The sequence below is a fragment of the Vicugna pacos genome, chromosome 17, assembly GCF_048564905.1.
Source record: "Vicugna pacos chromosome 17, VicPac4, whole genome shotgun sequence".
NCBI classification, from domain to species: domain Eukaryota; kingdom Metazoa; phylum Chordata; class Mammalia; order Artiodactyla; family Camelidae; genus Vicugna; species Vicugna pacos.
This window is the reverse complement of record NC_133003.1, coordinates 7,673,951-7,699,476: the sequence shown is the minus strand read 5'-3', so window position 1 is coordinate 7,699,476 and position 25,526 is coordinate 7,673,951. Positions and strand designations below refer to the sequence as shown.

Genomic DNA, 25,526 nt, shown 5'->3' with positions numbered 1-25,526 from the left:
TGCCCCACAAGCATCTCCCTCAAACCCAGGGTGTCCAGGGCCATTGCTTCTGGCAAATCACATGACATCAACCTCCTGGCACCACCAGCTTCTCTTCAGTGGTCTCTTCAATCACCAAGTCCTGCCAGCGTTTCCTGTGATTAAAGGTGAAGTTTCTCAGGCATAAATGCAAATTTCTGTGTTTACATTTTTCAAAGCTTCCGAAGTTTAGAAGAGAATGACAGATAAACTCAATGTGACCCAATGACCATGAAGCAGGACAGAGTACTGGAACCGATCTTAGCGTCAATGTCGGGGTCGCAGTGCAGCTCACAGCCTCTCAGCGCCCTTCTCTGGGGACCGCATATCCGGGGGGTCATGACAGATGAGCGTGTTCCTCCAGAAAGGGGATCGGATCGAGACATCTAAAAACCACAGGGTCTACACACACCGTGGTATGCGCCGGCCGCATCTTGGAAACCTACCCAGGGCGTGCAGGGGAGAACTGAAAATATGTACATTTGATTGGAAATGAAGCCCAAGGAAGGGAACAAGACATGATTAGTGGTCGGCTAAGTGAAATCGGGAGACCTTAAATGTCAGTGTAGCCTTGATCCTGTAGGCGGCGGGGAACGACAGGAGCTGAGACCGGCATCAACGTTGAGGGTGAAGTTAGGGAGGAGGAAGGAAAGGAAATTTTCTGCGTTGGGGAAGCTAGTCTATATGCTAACAGAACAATTCGGGCAATGGATACCGAGGACAGGTCTGCGTAAAAATGGCAGGATATTTCAAGCTCATAAACCCTGCCTCAATAAAATAAACAAAAGGAGTTAAAAAAAAAAAAGGAAAAACTGCCTAGCTTCCACAATACAAGGGGGATGTCTACGGTCTCACAGCACAAGCTTTAGAAATTAGTTGTCAGGGAAGAAAGACAAGACCCCGGCGAGGCTCAGCTGCGCACGGCCCCCGGCCCCAGATCCACTGTCTGGAACAAACTGGGCAAAGACAATGAGCTGAAAAACCCCGAGAATTCAAGTGAGTAGCACCCCTCACTTTCCAGAGAAGCAGCCAGGGCATAAGCAGGAAGCCTAGAGCAAAGTGAAACACAAACAAAACCTCTAGAATAAAAGCCTCTGCCCCTTCCGAGGGCCCAGCACAACCAGGAGAGCAACCAAGGCTGGCATTTCTCGGGCCTCACACTCAACAGAGGAGCACCCCGAGGCAGCCCCCCAGGGAAGGGGAAACTGTTCCCCATTCCCAGGCTTCGGGAAATACATAGAAGAAGCCCTCGGCCCTCACTGCAACCCATGAGGGACGACAAACATCAGAAAAAGGTGGCAGGAGTGTTAGAGAGAATTAACTCACAATTTTTGAGGTTTGCAAATGATAACCACTATACATAAGAATAGATTCAAAAAAACACATTTCTTTTGTAGAGCACAGAGAACTATATTCAATATCTTGTAATAACCTTTAATGAAAAAGAGTATGAAAACGAGCATACGTATGTATATGTATGACTGGGACATGATGCTGGACACCAGAAACACACACTGTAAATGACTACACTTCAATAAAAAAAAAAAATTTTTTTTTTCAAGAGAAACAGCAGGGCAACGCTGCAAGCACACCCAAAGGAGAAGATTCATCTCAAATGTCACATTATATAAGAAACTAATAAAAACATGAACTTAGGAAAGCTAGACTTCAAGGAATTGCTTACAAAACAGAGGGCAAGAGGAGAAGTATAAATTGAAGACCTAAACAAATTCCTAATAGTGCTAATAAATATAACAGAAATATATAAGGAACAGAATAGACACAGCTACAATTCAAGTGAGAGATTTTGTAAGAATAACTTAGGATAATTGTGGTAAATACAGAGGAAATGAAAAAAGGTAATGCAAACACAGAGAAAACCAAGGTGTGGGTGGTGGCAGGTGGCTTCTCCGGGGGCTGTGATCCCAGTTACCCATGCCCGGGGTAAACCATCCTTGAGGGCAGGCTAAACCAGTGGTCCCCTTCTGAGTAAGAAGGCAGCAACGTGGATGGGATGGGACGTCCATGCTATAATTAGGTTACAAAGGCTCACTGCTGACTTCCCAGCTGACATGCTTTGAAGAAAACTGCCCTGTGGGCGAGGCTCACCAGGCAAGGAACAGAGGCTGTCAGCACAACAACCCTGGGGAAGCAGAGCGCTGCCAGTGCCCACCGAGCTAGGAAGCAGACCCTACCCCGGTCGAGGCTTCAGGTGAGCCTGGAGACCCTGAGCCAGTGCCTAACCACAGCAGAGGACCCAGCCCAGGCACGCTGAGTCTGACCAATAGCAACTGTCACATAATAAATGTGTGTCATTTTGAGCCACTAAGTTTAGGGGTGATTTCTTATCCTGCAAGTAACATCAAGTGTTAACCCCATTTCAGAGTTCCAAGGATGACTGGCATCTTGGAGGTAGAGAATTCAAAAAAGGAAAAGAAACATATTTTCAATGCCAATTTAAGAAAACTTTTCTGACACGAAAAACTGAATCTATAAATCAAAAGGACACAGCATAGTCCAGAAAGAACTGATACAGAGCAATCCACACCAAAGATACTGAACTCAGGGATAAAGAAATAATTTTTAGTATCCAAGCAGAAAAATCAAATCAGCTATGGCAAGGTGTTTGCAAGGGGGGTGGGGATGAAAATCAGACTGGCCTCAGACTTCCCAGAGCAACATTCAATGTCATGAAACATTAATGCGATGTGTACAAAGTTCTGAGGAAAGCAGACATGACCCATTCCACACGTCCAATTTATAAGGCAACAAACAAGTGGTCATCCTCAATCATCATAGATATTAAGGACCCTAGAAACCAAAGACTGTTCTTAAATAAACTATGTGATGATGAAATCTAGCCAGTCAAGCAATGGATCAAAATAAAGAAAGAAAAAGAGGAGAAGAGGTGATGAGTACTGAATTTATGGTTACACAAAAGAACAGAAGTGTTAGAAATTGTGACACAACTTACAAAACCTGGGACCCTAAAAGACGGTGTGGCAGGGGTATAATAATACTTTCAATCCTGTCCAAAATTAGAATATGAAGTTAAAAAACACAACTCGGCCTTATTAAGGGCTTTTATGTAATCTTTTCTTAAAATCTGAGGCAAATTTGGAAGTTACAGACTTTTAATCAAGAAACTTTTACCTGAACTTCAGCAAATCTTTCAGTTTAGTTTTGTTCTGTTTTGCTAAATTCAGCTATTAAAAATCATGTGTTTTATGTAATTCCTTCTGTATATGTTCACAGAGAGACACCTGTATTTGTGAATGTCGACATTCAGGGTAATTTGGGGGAGGGGCTTTTATATTTTCTCTATTCTTTACATTGTATAAATTGAGTATTGATAATTTTTATTAAAAGAATGGTGTTTTCTAAAACACTAATAATCAGATGCAAGGGGAAGTAAATAAAAGTCTGAACTGGAGTAGAGGTATTGAAAACTGAAGGTCTCACATATTGTTGGAAAAATTCCTGAGCTGAGAGTAGTTAACCCCAAAAGCTCCATCTAACACTAAGTTTCTAAGATCACAGAATTTCCCTAAATAAAAACCTTTGCTACATGGAAATCCCTGTTTTCTATCATATTAGGTCTAGACTTTTCTGCTTGGCTTTCCAGGGGCACCAAAAATTCTTCTCACTGTCCCACAACACTGTCCCATAACACTGAATTGTGTTATATTCAACTTTAATGTTTTAATTCCTATTGGGGATATCTTCTAAATAGAAAGGTAATTTAGATGGTATGCCTTTATAGGCTATTTCTGCCCTAAGACTTAATAAGACAAAAAATGGAGTTAAAAAGAAACAAACAAAACTCTCTAAATCTAACCTAGCTAAAAAGTCTATTTGCTGCATAAAAGTCTCCCTAAACTCTTGGAATTTAACTAAAATATTCTTTCAGAATTCCTAGAGCATTCACAGACTCTTAATATAAAAACTTAACTCTTAAATTAATACTGCTTTGTAAATTATATTAGTTAACTAAAAAAAAAACACATAAAAACAACCTAAAAGAATACAAAAATTAAGAATATTAAGTTAAATATAATTCATTGAAAATGTTAAAGAAAATGTTAAAGATTTTAAAAATTTTAATTAAAATTTTCAAATAAATCTGATTTGAAATATGTACTTAAAAGCTTTGATATCTCACACTGGGGCTTAAAAAGATAATTTTATGCATTTATATGGAATGCTATAATTTATAAATTGTTTTAATGCTCATTTTTCATTTACTTCCCCAAATAATTTTACAATAAGTATTCACAAAGGGACTGTAAGTACATTTAAAAACTAGAAACTATAAAATTCAAACTTACTTTTAAAAACCATGTCTCAGTAAGAAACAATTCACAACTCCATAGATTTATCACAGAAACATATTCATCACAATCCTCTTTAACAACAAAAAAATATTTGCAAGCAAGCTAAAGCTTTTCTATCTGTTTTTCTCTCAGCCGTGACTGAAATATTTATATTCCTTAACATTCCAACAAACTCCAGTGACACTTCAGTTCTGGATTTCCCCTTAACAGTAGTTATAAAACCTAAAATTATTTTTAATTGGCTCCTGAAGTAAGACCTAAAACTTCGTTAGCAGACATTTAACAATGTTACATTTACAGGGATGAGGAAGAACAGGATAAATCAATGTAAAGATGAGTAGTTTACTATGTTCTCAAGAACAGGATTTCCATCTGTTTCTACCACAAGATGGAGATAAAGTAGACATATTTACATATTTCAAAAATATATCATTTTTATTACAGCATTTGATTATCATTAGCTTGTAATCAGAAATATTCACTGCTGTCTAAGATAAACTGAAAGGTAAAACTATTTCATATGGGATCAGTTTCAATTAGTTTTTTCCAACATTCTTTTGATAAAAGAGAAGAAAATATAAAGACATATAATGTTTACACGTGTCAATTCATTTTACGCAGGGAACTACCAGTATTAAGATGTTTGTTAAAAAAACACTGACAAAGATGATTTGCATGTATACACCTGCTGTCCCATAAAAATCTCTGCAGTGGAGGGGACGACCAACCCCTGCGTTACCCAGTGTGGTGGTCACAGGCCCCCGGCGGTTACTGAGCATCTGAAAGGTGGGCAGTGCCACTGAGAGAAATGACGTAGCTCATGTGACTAGTGTGACTATTAAACTGGACAGCACAGATCCATATCACAGCCAATTTAGTATTTTAATATATATGTCAAAATTCAGTGAGTCTTCAGGTATGAAAAGAGTTAATAGATAAAAGCTGAACTTTAAAACTAAAATAATTACAAATTAATGATAAAAATAGGTTCTGAAAATTAATAATCTACATTTTTCCATAACCATGAGAAAAAAAATAGAAAAGCTCACTAAAGCTACAGAGGTGAAAACAATATACATTAAAAGGAGTAAAGTTAAATCGCACCCTTTAAAGGGAAGCAAAGGGCGTTATTAAAATATACACACACACCATACACACTGATCCTTTACAAATCAATCAATAACTATGTGAATTTTTAAATTTGATATAGAAATGTTTAAAATATATGCAAGATATGCAAATATGCAAAACACTTAAGTATCTACATATAAAATAAACTCCCTATTTACCATTTACTCAAGTCCAAGTTCAGTTGACATTTTCAATAATGGAAAAAAAAATTGCTCCCACTTACTAAACAGTAAAGAGCCTAACTCTACAATTACAAAGTAGAGCACTTCATGCCAGAAGCAGACGCCAAAGAGAACGGCTGGACCGCAAGCAATGCAAAGCTGGGTACGACTTAGGCGAGAGAGCCAGTCCGCAAAGATGCCACTCAAAGGTGCTGAAACCAAAGGAAAAGAGCTTCATCGTCACATCCTGACAGCATAAAGATCCACGATCTAACCGCCTCACCGCGGTCCAGGAGAGGGAAGGCGGCTGACCTAACGGTGCGGTGAAAGTGACACTGAGGTGCCGGAAGAGCATCGAAAAGAATTCGCGGAGTGATCACCAAGTAACTCTTGAAAATATGTCAATGGTTGGATTGTTTTGGTACACATGCTCTGACTGTAAAAACAAACAAAAAACCAAAAAGGATGCTTAATTAAACTGTCTGTAGGTTACAGAATTGGGACCTTCTCATTTGAAATACCGAAATCAGCTCACTTTGACTGGTCACACTAACAGAAAATGAAAAGTGGAGCCGGATTCAGCCGATGGACGCCTCCCGCCAAGATCTCGTTAACGTTACCTCGACATGTGCTGTGTTTAAACTGAACCCCTAGAGGGCAACTCAGCTTCAATTTTTACTTCATAATATACTTCAGTTCCTAGCCCGTTTATAGATGCCATGACCTATTTCCTTACAGCATGGAACTAAAGGGAAATGGAAAGAAGAAAACTGCGATATTCCACCCACTGTATTCTTGAACAGTGATAATTTAAAGACGAAGAATATGGTGTATTCTTATTAGGCAGATGCCCGAATAACACACAGCATAAATGGATATTTGAATATTAACACGCTCAGCTGGAACCACGTAGCAGATAGGAAAGCCATACTTAACAAGTCTATTTAATATAAATGCTTTGCATAACTTTACATTCATTAAATGGCACGTTAAAATGTATAGAAAAAAAAAAAAACCAGTGAGGAATCCAATCTCAATAACAATTAACCCTATAAGCTACTCAGTATTACCCACTACAGGAAAACAAAGGTTCCTTCAAGGTCAAAAACAAGAAGCAGTTTCCTGACTGCCCAACTAAGCCAACCCTGCATTATGAGGAGGAAGTGGGGATATTCAAATAGGCCCGCTCAAAACACAGATGCAGCAAGAGAGTTACAGTGTCCTTGTGAAAAGAATGCCAGCTGTCAAGGTAACTCAACATTAGGAGATCTGGGGGGAAGGCACAGCTCAGTGGTAGGATGCGTGCTTAGCACGCACGAGGTCGTGGATTCAATCCCCAGTAAAAAAATTAGGCAAAAATTTTAAATAAATAAATAAATTCACTGAATTACCTCCAACTAAAAAAAGAAAAAAAAATTTAAAACAAAAACAATAGCAGGGGGTGGCTATAGCTCAGTGGCAGAGTACATGCTTAGCATGCACGAAGTCCTGGGTTCAATCCCCAGGACCTCCATCAGAAAAACTTTTTTTTAATAAATAGATAAATAAACTTAATTACCTCCCCCCACTAAAAAAAGAAAAAAAATTAAACACAAGCAAACAAAACAAAACGAAAAAACAATAGTAGATTTGATTCAGCCTGTTTTTAGTGAAACTCAGAAACTGGGCATATACAAGTCTAAGATGTGTATGTGACCAGAGTAATTTTACCTGGGCAACATACAGGATGACAACAACTTAATAACTTGTTAAGTCAAGTGTGTGTGTTAAGTCAAGTGTGTTTTTTTAAATCCAAGTTAAGATTTTTAAAGGCTCAACTCTCGTACTTGTATATATACTCTATGATACGTTCTCGCAGTTTTGGGGTGTGAAGTGTCACCTTGCCAGGCCCTCCCCCGCAGCGGGGCCAGTCCCCGCCAGAACCACCAGTGTGGTGAGGACAGAGGACACAGCACAAGCTGGATAAAGGCCTTGTCTCCACGCGTAGCAACAACTGTCCTCACGAAAGCTGTAAACTAATTACTCAGAGGACACCCCGGGGACTCAGGGATCTAAAATGATCACAAGTCAATCTCTGTTCATTTCGATTAGATTCTACACTTTAAATCTGAAGAACCAAAGAACGTGCTGCTGCAACACAGACAAGAGGCAACTGAGGAGGGTGAAGCCACGAGGTTAGCAATTTTCACAACAGAAAAGAGGGGAAGGGGGTGGCCATGTAACTTACAGGGTAAAAGGGGTCAGGGTTGAAGACCGCAAGAATATACCTGAGTTTACCACTCCCTAAGAAGAGTGTGCTAGGAATCTTAAGAACTTGAAGGCTGGCCTGGATAACTTGGGCTCAACCTCCATGATGCATTAAGGGAAACAGAAATAAAAAACACACATACAACAACCAGGAATGCCTACAGTAACAGAAAACAACCAAACACAGTTAATGTGAAAAAGAGTGTTCCAGGTGGTGGAGCACGCAACAGCCAAATGCACAAAACGAGCTGAGGACAGGAGTAAAATCCACGCGGCCCAGCGCTGTGTGCTGCCTCAAGGGGCTCTCCTGTGTCTTTGGCTAAGCCCTTGTTTCTCAACCTTGGCTGCACACTGAGATCACCTTGGGGGAAAAATGTACCAACACCTCTCTTTGTGGAGAGAAGCCTGTGCACCAGTAATTTTTAAAAAGATTCCCAGATAATTCTGGTGTACAGCAAGGGTGGAGGAGCACTGATCTCACCTGCATGAGACACGGCATCAAATGCTCTTCCATCAGAAGGCCAGGATATGTAACAATATGGCGATCTGAACTTCATCCTCTGAACAGCCTCGACCAGGGAAAATGTAGAAGGAAAAAACACAGAAGAAACTGCATGACGCCTTTATCACCAAGGCACTGGTCCTCCCTGATAATCACACGGTACTAACGAAACAAGACTTCCTTCATAAACTCAACCATATATATGTAAGTGGACCAGATGGTCTCCTGATGCCAAAATAAGCGGTAAACAAACAGTTCAGATTTTTCACACTAGTATATCACAAGTATGGCTAGTAAAACCTTCAAAATGGTCCGAAATTCAATTTTTCAAAAATTTAAGTTTTATGACTTTGGCATAAGATACATTCTACGGGAGATAACACCAGGCAAAGAACAGGATGCAGCGTATCTTAGGTTTAGGTTTGCACCCTGTACTGACACAATCTAGGAATTCAGTGACTGTCCAGCTCCCTGTAAAGTGGAGTTTCAAATTTCCAAACGTGCTCTTGACTCTCTAGGACAGGCCTAGTTCAGTTTGCATGGTGAGTAATGAGCAAAGGAAGCAAGGGCTGGAACTGCTTTAATCTGCACTGGGCTGGAACAGAATCGCTCCCACTGATGCAACAAAGGCGTCTTCCATCGCAATAAAGGGCCACTGTCTGTCTAGAAAGCTCAGCCAGAATGGAAATGAAATCAGCAGAGCTCAAGGATCCACTGGGCTTAGGATGGGCGCATGGTGGGGAGGGGGTTATCTGGCCATTCTCAGACCAAAGGTTTTTCTTTAGCTTTGGGGACTTCATATAAAATGTCAAATTGAAAAATCTGGCAAATGGGATGAATCAATTTCTCTAGAAAAGAATGAATGACAGATGCCGGAGGGCACCTGTGAGAAGGAACACAGACGGTCACAGGAGCCTGCAAAAGCCCTGACCTGCAGGAGCGCCCACCCTCACACGGTGCCAATGCCGGGTCATGCCACAGCAGTCTGAGACTGCTGTCCCTTTGGCTCTGCCACACACGCGCCACTGTCTGTCACCTTCATGAACAAAGGCTTCCACTTTTAAGACAATGAAGAAAGCCAAAACTGAGAGAGGAAAGTTGTCAACATGTCTCGTGTTCTGCTGCAGAATCAGTCTCCATTCAATTCTGCTGGTATGAAGTCTGTTCCTGGGAAGGGGGGACAGGATGTGGGGGAGAGAGGGAAGGAGGGGAAAGGAAAGACTTCGGACACTTCTGATTTCTTACTGGAAAAACAAGCCTCAACTTCTCTCTCAAGTTTTTAAGGCACTACAGAGTCAGACCTGACTCCCAGTCTTTGTCACACCCCCCAAGTGCTGTCCTGGTCTCCTAAGGGCAGTCTCCTTCCTGCTGCACAGACAAACCACGCGGCGCTCACTTCAGTGCCTTCGTCCTGAGTCTCTGGTTGGAGAGGCTTTTCCGGCTCCCCTCCACCCTCCCGCCCCCAGCCACGGGCCAGGTCACATCTGACTAGATCAGAACTCACTGGCTTTTCTTTTTCCTAAACTAACGGTATTTTATTATAACTTGTTTTATGTGGTGTTACGCTATTTTATGTGTGCCTGGTCTGGCTCTCAACCACACAGTAGGTTCCAGAAAGCCCAGTCTCATACGTCTGCTCTGCCCTCTGAAGCACTCCTGGCAATGCTGAACGTGTGACAGGCATTCAGTAAATACTTAATAAGACTGCAATTTAAATTAATTCTTTAAATTAAAAGCAGTATTATTTTTAAAAGTTTAAAAAATCTCTGAAGAAGCAAATGTCTGGTTATCTACTCAATCTTCCTTACTTCAATCCAATAAAAAATAGTTGACAAATGAAAAAAAAAAACCTAGAAAGCTCGGTGGGAGGAGGGTGTAGCTCAGTGGTAGAGCACGTGCTTAGCAGCCATGAGGTCCTGGGTTCAAGCCCCAGTGACCCTATTTAAATAGATAGATAAACCTAATTCCCTCCCTCCAAAAAAAAAAAAAAAAGAAAAAAAAAGAGCTTATGAAGTTACTTGAAAAAGAGTTAAATTGGTAAGCACGTTTGTATTTTTTTTAATTTAATTTCATTTAAACTAGGGATCAGGAAGGTTTTCCAGTAAAGAGTCATATGGTAAATATTTTGGGCTTTGTGTGCTGCAACCCCTCAAAGCTACTACAGGAGTGTGGAAGCAACCAGAGGGAACACGAAAGGAACAGGTGTGGCCAAGGAGACACAGAGACAAGGGGGGAGGGTGTAGCTCAGGTGGTGGAGCACATGCTTGGCATCCCTCAGGTCCCGGGTTCAATCCCCAGCACCTCCTCTAAAAATAATACATAAGTAAATGAAACACAGAGACAAGCGGAGGGCCAGATTTGACCACTGGAGATGGACGGCCAAGCCCAGAATGAAAATATATCACGACTGGCTTCTCAAGTTGATAATGCATCATGGTGACAGCAAATGTGTGCGATTATTTCCAATACCATAATTTCTATAACCAGTCAGATTCTGCTGACATCTAAGTCCTGGACAATATTTTATATCACATACAATGCTGTGCTGAACATCCTAATGCATATGTCACCGCCCATCTCTGGTCATTTCCTTAAGACACATCCTTACCAGAACCGCGAGGTCAGAGGAGCACGACTTAGGAAGTTCTGTTAATGTTCTAAAATCCTCGCAAACTCCTTTCACGACATTGTGCTGACCTGCACTCCTGGCCAGCAATGGAAATACCTGCTTCTCCAAAGCCTCCTCAACACTATACATCAGACATATTTTCCTGCTGGCAAATACTGCATTAGGCACATGATCAGAGTTCAGTATTTGCTTACGTTTTCTTATTAGATGACATTCATATACAATGATAAACAAAATTTAAATACAGTACTCAATAAAAGTATACACCCGTGCAACACAAGTCAACAAAATACAGAACATTAAAATCACTCCAGAAAGTTCCTCTCGTGTCCCTTTCAATCAAGACCTGTCCCACTATGACCCCAAAGCTACAACCATCGTTTGGATTAGTCTATGAATGTTGCCTGTTCAAAACATAATATTTGTTAAAAATATGACATTTACATTTCGCTCAGAATGATAGTTTTTTGAGATTCACCTCTGTTACTGTGGATAACACTGGTTTATTCATTTCACTGCTGAGCAGTATTCCGTTGTGTAAGCATATACTGCAATCCACCCCTTCTCCTTTCCAGAGGTACCTGAGCTACTTGCAGATTTTGGCTATTATGAAACAGCTTCTATAAGTAGTAAGGCACAAAAGTGAAACATGTTTCATTTCTTCTGGGTGAAGATGCGGGGTCAGTAGCAGGTGTACATTTAGTGAACACTGTCAGTGTGTTAACTGTAACCATTCTGGTAGGTAGGCAGTTTCAATTACATAAAGGTTATCAGCCTCATGGTCTTTCCTACAGATCCCTGAGATTCTGTTTACCTTTTTTTTAACTAAAAAAAAAATTGTAATTGTAGTATAGTTGATTCACAATGTTGTGTTAGCTTATGATGTACAGCATAGTGATTCACTTATACATATATATTCTTTTTCATATTCTTTTTCATTACAGGTTATTATAAGATATTGAATATAGTTCCTTGATATTGAATATAAGACCTTGCTGTTTATCTATTTTATATATTGTAGTGTATATCTGCTAGTCCCAAACTCCTAATTAATCCTCCCCCTACTTTCCCCTTTGGGAACCATAGTTTGTTTTTCATGTTTGTGAGTTTGTTTTATAAATAAGTTCATTTGTATCATTTTTGGGGTTCCACATATAAGTGATACCATACGCTGTTTCTCTTTCTGAAGCCCTTCACTTAGAATGATAATCTAAAGGTCCACTGATGTTGCTACAAATGGCATTATTTCCTTCCTTTTTATGGCTGAGTAGTATTCCATTGCAGATACATATACCACAACTTCTTTATCCAATCACCTGTCAATGGACATTTAGGTTGTTTCCACATCTTGGCTATTGTAAACAGCGCTGCTATGAACACTGAGGTGCACGTGTCTTTTCAAATTAGAGTTCCTTCTGGATATATGCCCAGGAGTGGGATTGCTGGATCACAGGCTAAGTCCATTTTTCATTTTTTAAGGAATCTCCATACTGTTTTCCACAGTGGCTGCACCAAATTACATTCCCACCAGCAGTGCAGGAAGGTTCCCTTTCCTCCACACCCTCTCCAGTATTTGTCATTTGTGGCCTTTTGAATGATGGCCATTCTGGCTGGTGTGAAGTGATACCTCATTGTAGTTTTGATCTGCATTTCTCTGATAATTAGCCATACTGAGCATTTTATTCATGAACATATTGGCCTTCTGTATAAGGTTTTCATTGGAGAAATGTCTGTTTAGGTCTTCTACTCACTTTTTGATTGGGTTGGTTGTTGTTGTTATTGAGTTGTATGAGCTGTTTACATATTCTGGAAATTAAGTCCTTGTCAGTTGCACTGCTTACAAATAATTTCTCCTGGTCAGTAGGCTGTCTTTTGTTTATGCTTTCCTTTGGTGCTCAAAAGCTTGTAAGTTTGTTTAGGTCCCACTTGTTTATTTTTGCTTTTGTTTCTATTGCCTGCGTAGACTGACCTAGGACAACATTGTCTGAGAATATTTTGCCTATGTTTTCTTCTAGGAGATTTATAGTGTCTTGTCATGTTTAAGTCTTTAAGCCATTTGAGTTTATTTTTGTGTATGGTGTGAGGGAGTGCTCTAATTTTATTGATGTGCATGCTGCTGTCCAGCTTTCCCAGCACCACTTCCTGAATGTCTTTTCTCCATTGTATATTCTTGCCTCCTTTGTCAAAGTGTAATTGACCATAAGTCTCTGGGTTTATTTCTGGGTTCTCTATTCTGTTCCATTGATCCATTTGTCTGTTTCTGAGCCAGTACCACATTGATTTGATTTCTGTAGCTCTGTAGTATTCTCTGAAGTCTGGGAGGGTTATGCCTCCAGTTTCATTCTTTTTCTTCCACACTGCTTTGGCAATTCTGGGTCTTTTGTGAGTCTATATAAATTTTAGGATTATTTGTTCTAGTTCTGTGAGAAATGTCCTGAGTAATTAGACTGTGATCACATTAAATCTATAGGTTGCTTTGGATAATATGGCCATTTTAACAATATTAATTCTTCCAATCCAAGAGTATGGGGTATCTTTCCATTTCTTTAAATCTTCAATTTCCATTATCAATGTTTTATAGTTCTCAGCATGTAAGTCCTCCACTACCTTGGTGAGGTGTATTCCTAATTATTTTTTTGGATGCAATTTTAAAAGGTTTCTTTTTTCACTTTTCTGATATTTCATTGTCAGTGTAAAGAGACGCAAAAGATTTCTGTATGTTAATCTTGTGTCCTGTGATGTTGTGAATTTTTTTAACCACTCCAGTAGTTTTTTTGTGGAGTCTTTATTATAGGGTTTCTTATATATGGTATCATGTCATCTGCATATAGTGACAATTTTACCTCATGTCTTTCAATTTAGATCACTATTATTTCTTTTTCTTGTCTGACTGCTGTAGCTAGAACTTCCAATACTATGATGAATAGAAGTGGCGAGTGTGGGCGTCCTTGTCTTGTTCCAGATTTTACCAGGAAGGCTTTCTGCTTTTAAAAGCTGAGCATTATATTGGCTGTGGCATTATGTGCATCATAAACAGCTTTTATTATGTTGAGATGTGTTCCCTCTGTACCGACTTTGGTAAGAGTTTTTATCATGAATGGATGCTGAATTTTATCAAATGTTTTTTTTTCTGCATCTCCTGAAATAATCATGCAGTTTCTGTCCTTTCTTTTGTTGATGTGGTATATCACAATGATTGATTTACGAATGCTGAACCACACTGATGACCCTGGGATGAATCCAACTTGATCATAGTACATGATGTTTTGTATATGTTGATGGATTCAGTTTGTTAATGTTCTGTTGGTAACTTTTGCAGCTGTATTCATCAAAGATAGTAAGATAGCTGACAACCTTCTATTTCTTCCCAACTGTTGTTGATCTGTTAGAAAAATAAATATTTTTAACATTAAAAAACAAAAAGCCTGTAATTTTCTGTTTTGGTAATGTCTGTCTGGTTTTGGTATCAGGATGATGGTGGCTTCATAGAATGACTTTGGGAGTATTCCCTCCTCTTTAATCTTTTGGAATAGTTTGAGAAGGATTAATACAAATTCCTCTTTGTTTGGTAAAATTCCCCAGCGAAGCTATCTGGTCTTAGACTTTTGTTTGCAGGGAGTTTCTGTTTTTGTTTTTGTTTTAAATTATAAATTCTATTTCATTTCTACTGATCAATATGTTCAAATTATCTATTTCTTCTTGATTCAGTCTTGGCCAACTGTATGTTTCTAGATACTTGCCCATTTCTTCTAGGTTGTCCAATTTGTTGCCATACAGTTTTTCATAGTATTCTCCTATGGTTTTTTTGTATTTCTGTGGTATCACTTGTAACTTCTCCTCTTCCATTTCTTATTTTGTTTACCTGGGTCCTATTCCTTTTTTTCTTGGTGAGCCTTGACAGAGGTTTTTAGATTTTGCTTACTATTTCAAAAAACCAGCTCTTGGTTTTATTTATTTTTTTAATCATTTAAAAATATATATATATTTATTTCCTCTCTGATCTTTATTTCTTCCCTTCTGCTAACTTTAGGTTTTGTTTGTTCTTCTTTTTCTAATTCTTTTAGGTGGTAGGTTAGGTTTTTTTATTTGAGATTTTTCTTGTTTTTTGAAGAAGGCCTGTATAGCTATGAACTTCCCTCTTAGCACTACTTTTGCTGCATCTCATAGATCTTCTGTGGTTGTGTTTGGCCTAAGATATTTTTAAATTTCCTCTTTAATTATGTCATTGACCTATTGGTTTTTATTCTTGTTTTACCTTTCCCCTATGGTTGATGTCTAGCTTCATGCCACTATGGCCAGAAAAGATGCTAGAAATAATTTTTATTCTCTTAAATTTGTTGATGCTTGTTTTGTGCCATAATATGCAGTCTATCCTAGGCAGTGCTCCAGGCACACTTGAAAAGAGTCTATGTTCTAATTTTCTTGGATGTAATGTTCTGAAAATATCAATTAAGTCTAAGTGTTCTTTGTATAATTTAGGAACTTCATTGCTGTACTGATTTTGTCTGAAAAATCCACTCACTGATGTTAGTGGAGTGTTAAAAGTCTTCTACTATACTTGTGTTTCTATCAAATTCTCCCCTTATATCTGTTAGTATTTGTTTTATGTATTTAGGTGCTCCTATATGGGGTGCATATATGTTAACAAGTGTAATACCCTCTTCTCATATTGATGTTTATTATAGTGTCATTCTTTATCTTTCTTTATGGCCTTTGTTTTAAAGTCTATTTTGTCTGATACGAGTATTGCTACTCTCACTTTCTTGTCAATTCCATTTGCATGAAGTATCTTTTTCCATCCTCTCATTTTTAATCTATGTGTGTCCTTTCACCCACCCTAAAGTAGGTCTCTTGTAGGTGGCATATTATAGGCTCTTGTTTTATTATCTAATCTGCCGCTCTAGGTCTTTTGATTGGAGTGTTTAGTCCACTGACACTTATGGTAATTATTGATAAATGTGTGTTTATTGCCATTTTAAACCTTGTTTTCCAGTTTATTTTGTATTTCTTCTTTGTTCTTTCCTTTTTCTTTTTCCTTTTTCCTTTTGTAGCTAGATGATTTTCTTTCATATTAAGCTTGAGTTCTCTTCTTTTCAGTTTTTGTGAATCTATTTTGTTTTTGATTTGTGGTTACCCTGTTTTTCAAGTATGTTAACCCACTGCTATATCTACTTGCTTTAGAGTGGTAGTGATATAGGCTCAAACAAATTTAAGGAAAAAAATCTACATTTTCTTACTCCCCTCCTCCACATTTTATGATTCTGATGCCCTCTTTTACATCTTCATGTTTATTCTTTTGCTGTTCATTGTAGTTATCATCATATTTCCAATTGTGATTTTCTCTTTCTTGCTGCTTATTTAGAGAAGACCTTTCAGTGTTTCTTTTTGGCTAGGTTAAGTATTGCTATACTCTTTTAGTTTTTGTTTGTCTGTCTGAGAAATTCTTATCTCTCTTTCTATTCTAAATGATAATCTTCCTGGGTAGTGGCTCCTAGGTTGCAGGTTTTTCCCCTTCAGGATGGAATGCATCTTGCCACTTCCTTCTGGCCTGCAAAGTTTCTGTAGAGGAATCAGCTGACAGCCTTCTTGGGATTCCCTTGTAACTAACTCTTTGTTTTTCTCTTGTTGCCTTTAGAATCCTCTCTTTAACTTTTGTCATTTTAATTATAATGTGTCTTGGTGTAGGTCTGTTTGGGTTCTTCTTGTTTGGGACCCTCTGTCTTTCCTGTACTTGGATATCTGTTCCGTTCTTCAGGTTTGGAAAGTTTTCAGCCATTATTTCTTCAAATACATTTTTGATCCCTTTTCTCTCTCTTCTCCTTTTGGGACCCCTACTATGTGTAGACTGGCATGCTTTATATAATCGCATTAATCCCATAGGTTCCTTATATTGGTTTCATTTTTTTTCATTTGTCTTTCTGTCTGCTTTTCTGATTCTATTCATCTTTGTTAAGCTTTTTTTCTCTTTTCTTTAGATTTCTATTGATCTATCTCTAGATTCATGACACCTTCTGCCATTTTCACTGTAAAGTTTTATCATCAGATATTGCATATTTTCAGTTCTACCATTTTCATTTGGGTCTTTTTCAGTGTTTCAGATTCTCTGTTAAGGTTTCTTATCTTTTTATTCAGTATATAGTAAATCTTTATACATTAAGGAAAGCAAACCTTTGTCACATGTGTCAGGAATATTTTCTCAGTGTGTGATCTCTCTATAGCACATAACATACAGAAAACTTCATTTTCTATATTTATAGTTTTTGTATTATAAAATGTAACATGATTATAGGTTTTTAAAGAAATATATGTTCATTATGGATAGTAATCTATAAAATTATATTTTTAAAAATCACTCATAATCCACCCTCTTCCTCTCATATCCTTTATGGTTGTTTTTAAACATTGGGTGTATGTACTTCCAGTCATTTGGAAGTCTGTTTAACATTATCTGCTAAAGTTGAAATTATGCACATCATATGACCCAGAAATCCCATTTCTAAATATATATATGTATATATATATATATGTATATATATATATATATACATATATATACACACACATATATATATACACACACACAGAAATACATGCACATGGGTCACAAAGGATATGTTTATAGGGGCATTACTTGTATAAAACCAGAAATGACCTAAATATCTATTACAGTAGAATGGATGAATGAATTATAGCACATTCATATCATGGTACTATGTGACAATGAAAATGAAGGAACTACTATTCCATGCAGGAACATGGATGAATCTCACAAACACAAAGTTGAGTTAAACCTCAGACACAAAATAGCACATACCATATGATTCCATTTAAATTTTTAAAAAGGCAAACTAATCTACGAAGTTTGCAGTCAAAATGGTGGTCACCTTCTAGGAGGAGAAAAGGGATAGTGATTGGGAGAGAACATAAAGAAGGCTGGCTTCTGGTAACTTCTGTTTCTTGACCTCAATAGTAATTACTGATATATGTTTACTCTATCATAATTCATCAAACTATGTACTTAGAATTTATGCATGTGGGACATAAAAATTTTAAAGAAAGTAATGTTTTTGTCTTGGACAGTATAAAAAAAACTACACATAGGAAAAGAAATAACCTATGATCCATCTTCTTCACTCCCACATTTCCAGATACATATTAAATCCTGATGTATTTCTTTTTTCTTCTATCCATCTAGATATATCATTTTATATAATGCTTTTTTAAAATTTAGCATTATGAACATGTTCAGGTTTATTAATGATCCTTCATAAAATCTACTATTAATTACCATGTAATATTTAATTGAATGATTTTTCATAAGATTAAGGTAATGAAAATCAAGAAGAGTTTCAATTTCAGTGAAAACTAAACATCCAAGAAGTAGATATTGTTAATTACAAATTATAAAAATAAAATATTTAAGTTAAATATATAACTCAAATTATGCTATATGAGTATGACCACATTTAATGAATAAATGGTCTACAGTTTATATATGTAGGGCTACAGCCCCTAAACGGTGCTACAGGAAACAAAAAAAAAAATTGTTCACAGAAAATGAAAATAATAAAAACTGTTTAAGCTACTGGAAGAAAACAACTTCAATCTTGGTGAAGTCTAGGATAAATAACATAGCAAACATAATCCACAACTAAAAAGCAGTGAGTAGAAATAAACTAGCATATCGGCCAAAAGGACAAATATTAGACAAAGCAAATCATCACTTATGGTAGACACAGCTAGATGACCTAATGACACCTGTGTGCTAGACAGCCACTTCCAAATGATTAAAGTCAGCACAGATGAACTGTTATTTGTTCTCTGATGTGGTCCAATGGTATGTTTTAATGGAACAAACACTAAACTAGGAATTAAGATACCTAAGATACATCAGCTCATATGTATTAACTAGTCATTTGATATGAAGAGCTAATTCAGTTCCATTTCTGTGGAATGAGACCACATTCTTGCAGTCCCCACTGCACCTAGCACCAGACACTGCACATAGCAGTACTAAGTAAAGTTTGTTGAATTAGCCTATCAGTGTAGTCATGATTTATTCTGGAAGGGCAGTGGTCCATCTGGAATCATACAAGGAAAACCAAGGAACAAAAATCGATTCAGTCTTTAATGTCCCACTGTCCAGGCTGGCAATATGTGCCAAATATACACTAAGAGAACTTAGACAAAATTTTTAGAAAAGTACCAGAACCACTGCAACTGGATAAACATTCTCCTCCTTTGTTTCCCTTTTACTACTGTCCAATACAATGGCTTCAAACTTAGATGTCTACTAGACACCTCAACATTAACGTGTCCAAAACTAAACTCCTTATTTATCAATCACTGAAAAGTAAACTAAAATAATATTTCCCCCCACACTGTCTTCCCCATCTCTGTTAACCACAACTCCATCCATTATTTGTTCAGGACAAATAACAGGAAGTCCTTTCTTTCCCTCTTGCCTCTGTCTTCACAATACATCCTGGATGTGCTCATTCTCATCATCTCCACTGTTACCACCCTTCCAATCCACCACCATCTGTCATCTGGACTGTCAGTCACATCCTTGCACTGGCGTCCCTGGTTCTGCCCTCGCCCCTATACCATCTATTCAACACAGCGGCAAGTGATGCTCCTAAATTGTACATCAGACCCTTATAGGCACTTCGCTCTGCAGTGCCTATAAGACCCAGATTCTGCCCCTAGTCTCCCACCTTCCACTCTCCCCCTCACTCATCCCACTTTAACCACAGGGACTTTCTGGTGTTCCTCAATCATGCCAGCTTCACCTAGTGTTCCAGTGTCTTTCCATGTGCACCCCTTCTGTTCACACCGTTCTTTCCAGAGACACCTGCATGTCTCACTCCTTCCCCTCCCTCCAGAATTTCATCCAAATGTCACCTTCTCAGTGAGATCTACACTAACCACCTATTAAAAATTGCAGCCCCTTCTAACCCTAGCACCCTACCATTGACCTTACCAACTTTATTATTCTCCAGATCAATTATATTTACTTTTAATAACTTATAATATTTATCTCCCTCCTTCACTGAAATGTAAGGGCTATAATGATAAATAGTTTTGTCTGTTCATTTACTGTTCATGTAATGGTGACTAGCACGTGGGAAATACTCAACAAATATTTTTCAATGACTATGTTCCACATAACCCTAAGGGTCCATTCAACTGCTTAAGGGAAGTTGAAAATTCTGTTTTTGCTTTGTGAAAATATATTTTTAGTTATGTAATAATAGTCTGACACTAAAATATATGCAAAGAGTATTACCAAATGCTGACACTGTGGAGACACAGTTAATATGGCAGATAAGCTTATTTATGGGCCTCAGAATAAAATTTCTATTGTATCTATTTAACTGAACAATACTCTGAGAACCTGAGTAAATCATAAGAAATCATTACTATCTAGAACTACTTCTTTATGTGATTTAGGGTTTACTCTGTATTTTGCATCCCTCAAAAAAAGCCAGCCACAAAAATGAACTGGTTTACGAAAATAATACAACACCGTGTTCATGCACTGACTCTAGAAATGTAACAAGATTAATAATTTGTAATAATATAAAAATACTACTTTTTTCTGTTTTATACATTACATACAGTTTGAAGCAAATTCTAGACCCATCTCAAAAAGAACTGCTTAGTTTTTAAATAGTTCTAAACCTACCAATTCAATGCATACCAGAGTTTTGTACACAAACCAAATTTCCCCCTTATTTATTTTTTCCCTCAGACATACAAGATTCCTAGAAGAACGTATTTAGTCAAAATATAATTATTTGTGAGTATTTGCAAGAAGTTTACCAGTCACAGGTTCTGATTATCTGGAAAGAATCCAGTCGCAACTCAAGAATCATCAGGTAGCTCATATAAAGTGTGATATTGTACTCAGATTTTATATGAAAGGACACTATACTGTTTAAAGACTACATTTAATTTGGCATTAATTGCTCACAAAAATGAAAGGATTTAAGTCTATTACAGCAAAATAATTAAAAGTTGAATATCTAAGAAATCTAGGAAAATAATACAAACTGGTTAATACAGTACTGATAAATTATAATTCATATTTTGTATTAATAATATTTACTCATTTTAACAATATTTCTAAGTTCCAAGCCATATAATTTTTTGTGTATTCAAATGTAGACTTTTCACTCATACCTTCAGAAATGAGTTGCATAAATTAGTTGTTTAAAATACTAGATTTACCTGCCCTGACAAAATTCCCTAATTTAGTCCTTTAAAGATTTAGCAGTTAAAGATTTAAGTTGTAAGACTAAAATACACCACACCTTTCTCTGGGGGGGGGGGACTAGCCATAAGAACTAGCCGTAAAACTCAAGAATACTGATGTCCAATTATAGATAATTTTATTACAAAACTGCCATTATTCAGAAACAAGACAATCGTAAGTCATTAAGTCCTACACTACAAGTGTGGTTTAATAAATGTAACTGAGAACTGCTAAATCAATGAATAACGATCATTATATACTTTGTTCAGTTGTTTTAAAAATCATTCAGCTGTATCTGTGATTGACAGACGTCTATTACTCATGACGCCACTGGCATGACATCAGATCCAATACGCACACGTTGGAACTTTCATTAAATACAGAATCATTTAATCAAGTGTTATAAAACTATTAAATACACATTAAATAAACTATTAAATACACTTTTCTTGTGTCCAGGGGCAGAAAAGAGGTAACATGGCAGACCTGAGACTGCTGTCCTTAGAAAGACCTGCTTGCCAGGTTGGCCCTTGGCTGATGTGAAAACCTGGATTTGGGGAGTGGTCCTACCATTTCCCAGACTGGTCATCAAACCATCTTCCTGAAACACCACAAGCTGGTAACTCCCAGATCCATTATCACACTTGGTGGAATGGGATTTCTGTTTTGGCTTCTGGGAGTGGGGGAGACTGGAGGGAGCAAGTAAGTCAGAAAATTCTAGTTTTCCTTCAGGTCCATCCCCAGCGTACTCAGCGTTCATTGTGTTAACATCTGCAAACAGACTTGGTCATGTTTCTCAGTGGCTCTATTCACTGCCACCAGTACCACTGGCAAAATAAAAATACTATAAAGTTGAGTTTTCTATTTAAATTAATTGTTCTATTGCCTTTCTTCTGATATATACTCTACCAGCAGAGGTTATAATCTTGTGAAAGTTTATGCAATAGTGAGGTCAGGAGTCTCAATTCTGTATCCAATCTACAAGTCAAGCCATCTTCACTCATCACATCAAAATTAAGTGCAAAAGTATTTTTCTCTTCAAAAACAAACAAAAAAGTATATCTACTCGACGAAGACAAAGATTCTTAAGAAGACACGTTTAATACCAACACTGCTTAACTGTCACCCCCAAAATGAGATTTCCTTGTTTCAGCTTATAATGTTCATCATACTGAAATGGCGAAGTTACTGTGACTTCAGAAAAATTAACTGTAGAATTAGAATCATGTAATTGTAGATAAAAGTTAAATTTTAGAAGTACTAGGGGATATTACGATGAAATATGCTAAATGTTAGCTGCTATTTAAGACAAATTTTAATTGTTTAAACATAAGGTGAAGTGTACAACTCAGACTAAATCAGTGTGTAGTAAAAACCAACCGTGTATATACAGATAATGGGGATCAGGATGCAGGTTCAAACTTCTGATGAAGAGAGAACTAGGAAGACCACAGAAACCTGGCTGAAATGGATATTCATCAGGGCACTCTTCACATCAATAGGGAGCATGTGGACGCCGTGGTCTTTATCAGTGTCCCAGCTGGTAATGGTTGAAGGTTAATGCCTTACCCCATTCTGTTCAATTTTCCATCCTAATTAGCCCTCCAAATCTATAGCTGTGAGCACCAAGTGTCTGTGCTCAAAAGAAACTAATTAATGCTAGCAAATTAGATCAAGTCCAAAGATCCGACAGTTAAACGCCCCTTGTTAATAGGAAGTGTAGCTGTCAATAACTGCTGTCCGTGCCTATAATGAGGCGTCCTTCTTTCATTGAAAGTGACTTCATTTCTCTTTGTCACTGGAAAAGCTGTTCCATTCCCTTCACAAACCTAAGTCGCTGGCAGCCTGACCCAATTCTTATGATCAGCCAGGTTGAAACGACATGGAGGGAAAAAAAAAAAAAATCAAACAGAATAGCTTTCATACATAACCATGTTTCAGGCATTTAGCAGAAAGTCAGATCAATCATTAAAATTCCTGTATCTTTATCCAAGAACTACACAATTAGGATGCATAACACTTTCATATAAAATCCTGCAATGATTTAATAGAGCAAAGGCTATAAATAGTAAATAAACTACAAGGCAAGCGTCCTGATTCTAAATCACGTCTTACTGTCCAGCTTAAATGTGGCTGCTCTGCTGCTATTGGAGCAACACCAATGTGTGTTCTTCCCTGATTCACATGGTGGTTAAACAGGGAGATACTAAGGATCATTCTCTTGTTAAATAATCAATCTTAGATTCTAAGACACTGTTTTCGACCATATGGCCTAAAAAGATCAATAGGCGATTTTCTATAAAAATTCAATTAGTCAAAGATCATTTGTTATAACGTAAGAAATGCACTAAAATTACCCAAATGGAGCTCAAATTCTACAATGCTTTCAGTCTTCAGAAGATTTTAAATATTAAAATTAAATATTGTTAAAATAAACAGGTTTTATTTTACATAATGAAAGTATTAAAATTTTAACATCTTGAGAAGATACTAGAAAAAACTTAACAACAATGTCAACATCCTCAACAACTTAAGTTCTGATAAAGAAGCAAAAATTAAACATTTTCTTTTCTGTACCATCACAAAGTGGTTTGTACAACACAAATAAATACTTTAAAGTTACACTCTATTTCTTTCATTTCAAAGACCACAAACAAAGTTTCACTGTCTAAGAGTAAGCAAAGGTAGTTCTGAAACCCTAACCCAATGGTTGTATATTTTCATCTGAACCATGTGAGGAAAAACTCAAGTCTATAACTGAGTGAGCTAGCTTTCTTTCATTCCACAAATCCGTATCATGGGTTACAAAACAGCATAAATGGAACTCATGCTTATCATTTTGGACCAACAGATCAGTCATAAGTAAATACTCTTCCTGGGAGTGAAAAGTTAACTGCGTAATTCTACTATCCATTTTTAAGTTCTATCCTCCCTCACCTGAGTCACGGCACATATTTGTAAACGTTCTATGAGACAGGTCAGGGGTGGTCTCCGGGGACCTCCAGCATGACACCTGCCAATGCCAGATGTGCACTGAACTCTACCTGCAGGTGCCAATGGGGTCATTTCTCCTGACACCTGGGGTGGGGGGAAGGAAGGAGCTCTATTAAGCAACTAATTCACAATGAAAGCAGGACCACAGAATGACACTAATACATTACTGGTAATGTGTTAATCAATTTATTTATGGATGGACTTACTTTAGACCTAATTCATGGATGAATTTAAAACTAGAAAGCTCAGAACAAATCATTTAAGAAAAAGCAAAAACCATCACACAACGTCATCAGACGTTGCCTCTCCACCAATCACGGAGGCCATTCTCTAAGGAGATAGCGTCTAAGGGACAGAAACGTTCCCAGCACCCAAATGTTACTGATGTTACTGACACAGTCCCAGAAGCACAGCACACATGCAGCTGACACAGCCTGGTCTCCCTGTGGGACGCCTGCAGTGGGACCGCAGCCCATCACTCCCACTGAGAACTACCAGACACAGTCCCTCAATGAAGACCGTGGGGGAGTGAGGCAGGGATGCCAGGAAAGCAGGCCACGCCCGCCAGACTTGGCCGCTGCGCCCTTGCAGTGGCCATTCCGAGAAGCAGATCTTTATTCAAAAACATTTTGACGGTAACACTGCCACCTGCTTTGCAAATTACCCATCATTTACGGTCCCCCTTTTCACCTACTGCTTTGTTTACATTTTTCACTATAATATTATATATCAATCAACAACCTATCTCTAGATTTACAGACTACAGGAGTATTTCACGCTAAAAAAACATTTTCCAAAGAAAACATTTTCATTGCGTATGTGGGCGTCTAGTGCATGCCAAAATACAGAAAAAAAATTTTTTTGAAAACAGACTCATTGTAAGTACTGCTGAGATTCCATTAACAATTCAGTAATAGACAATGATACCAAAGAAAATCACCTTAGAATATAGATCTACATGATTATGTTGACAGAGGAAAATGAGGCACATATCACATTTGATGTTTCTTCTTTCCTTATCCGAACCATCGCAATAACTTGTTTCTGCAAAATATGAATACAAGCTTTTCTCTACACGTAACTGTACATCTGGGAAAAAAATTTTTTCTTAGTAATATGGGAGAATATTTTTAAATTGTAAATGAATGGAACACTGCCTGGAAGTTCTGAAAGCTGAGATCCTGAGTGATATTGAGTAAAAGGGTGAGAAGCAATTCGTACATATTAATTCACTGACTACTCGACTGTGAGG

At 37.6% G+C, this 25,526-nt stretch overlaps 1 protein-coding gene and 1 long non-coding RNA gene across 3 annotated transcripts in view; both read right to left on the bottom strand.

Moving 5' to 3' along the window:
* The window catches only part of CMC1 (C-X9-C motif containing 1), a 70,618-nt gene that overhangs the window by 22,891 nt on the left and 22,201 nt on the right, over window positions 1-25,526 (bottom strand). The gene's annotated exons all lie outside the window — the stretch shown is intronic.
* On the bottom strand, window positions 22,578-25,312 carry LOC140686689 (uncharacterized). Its single transcript, XR_012060490.1, has 3 exons — window positions 25,215-25,312; window positions 24,218-24,358; window positions 22,578-23,136 (listed from the first exon to the last, which is right to left on the bottom strand). It is a non-coding gene; the product is annotated as an uncharacterized lncRNA (long non-coding RNA).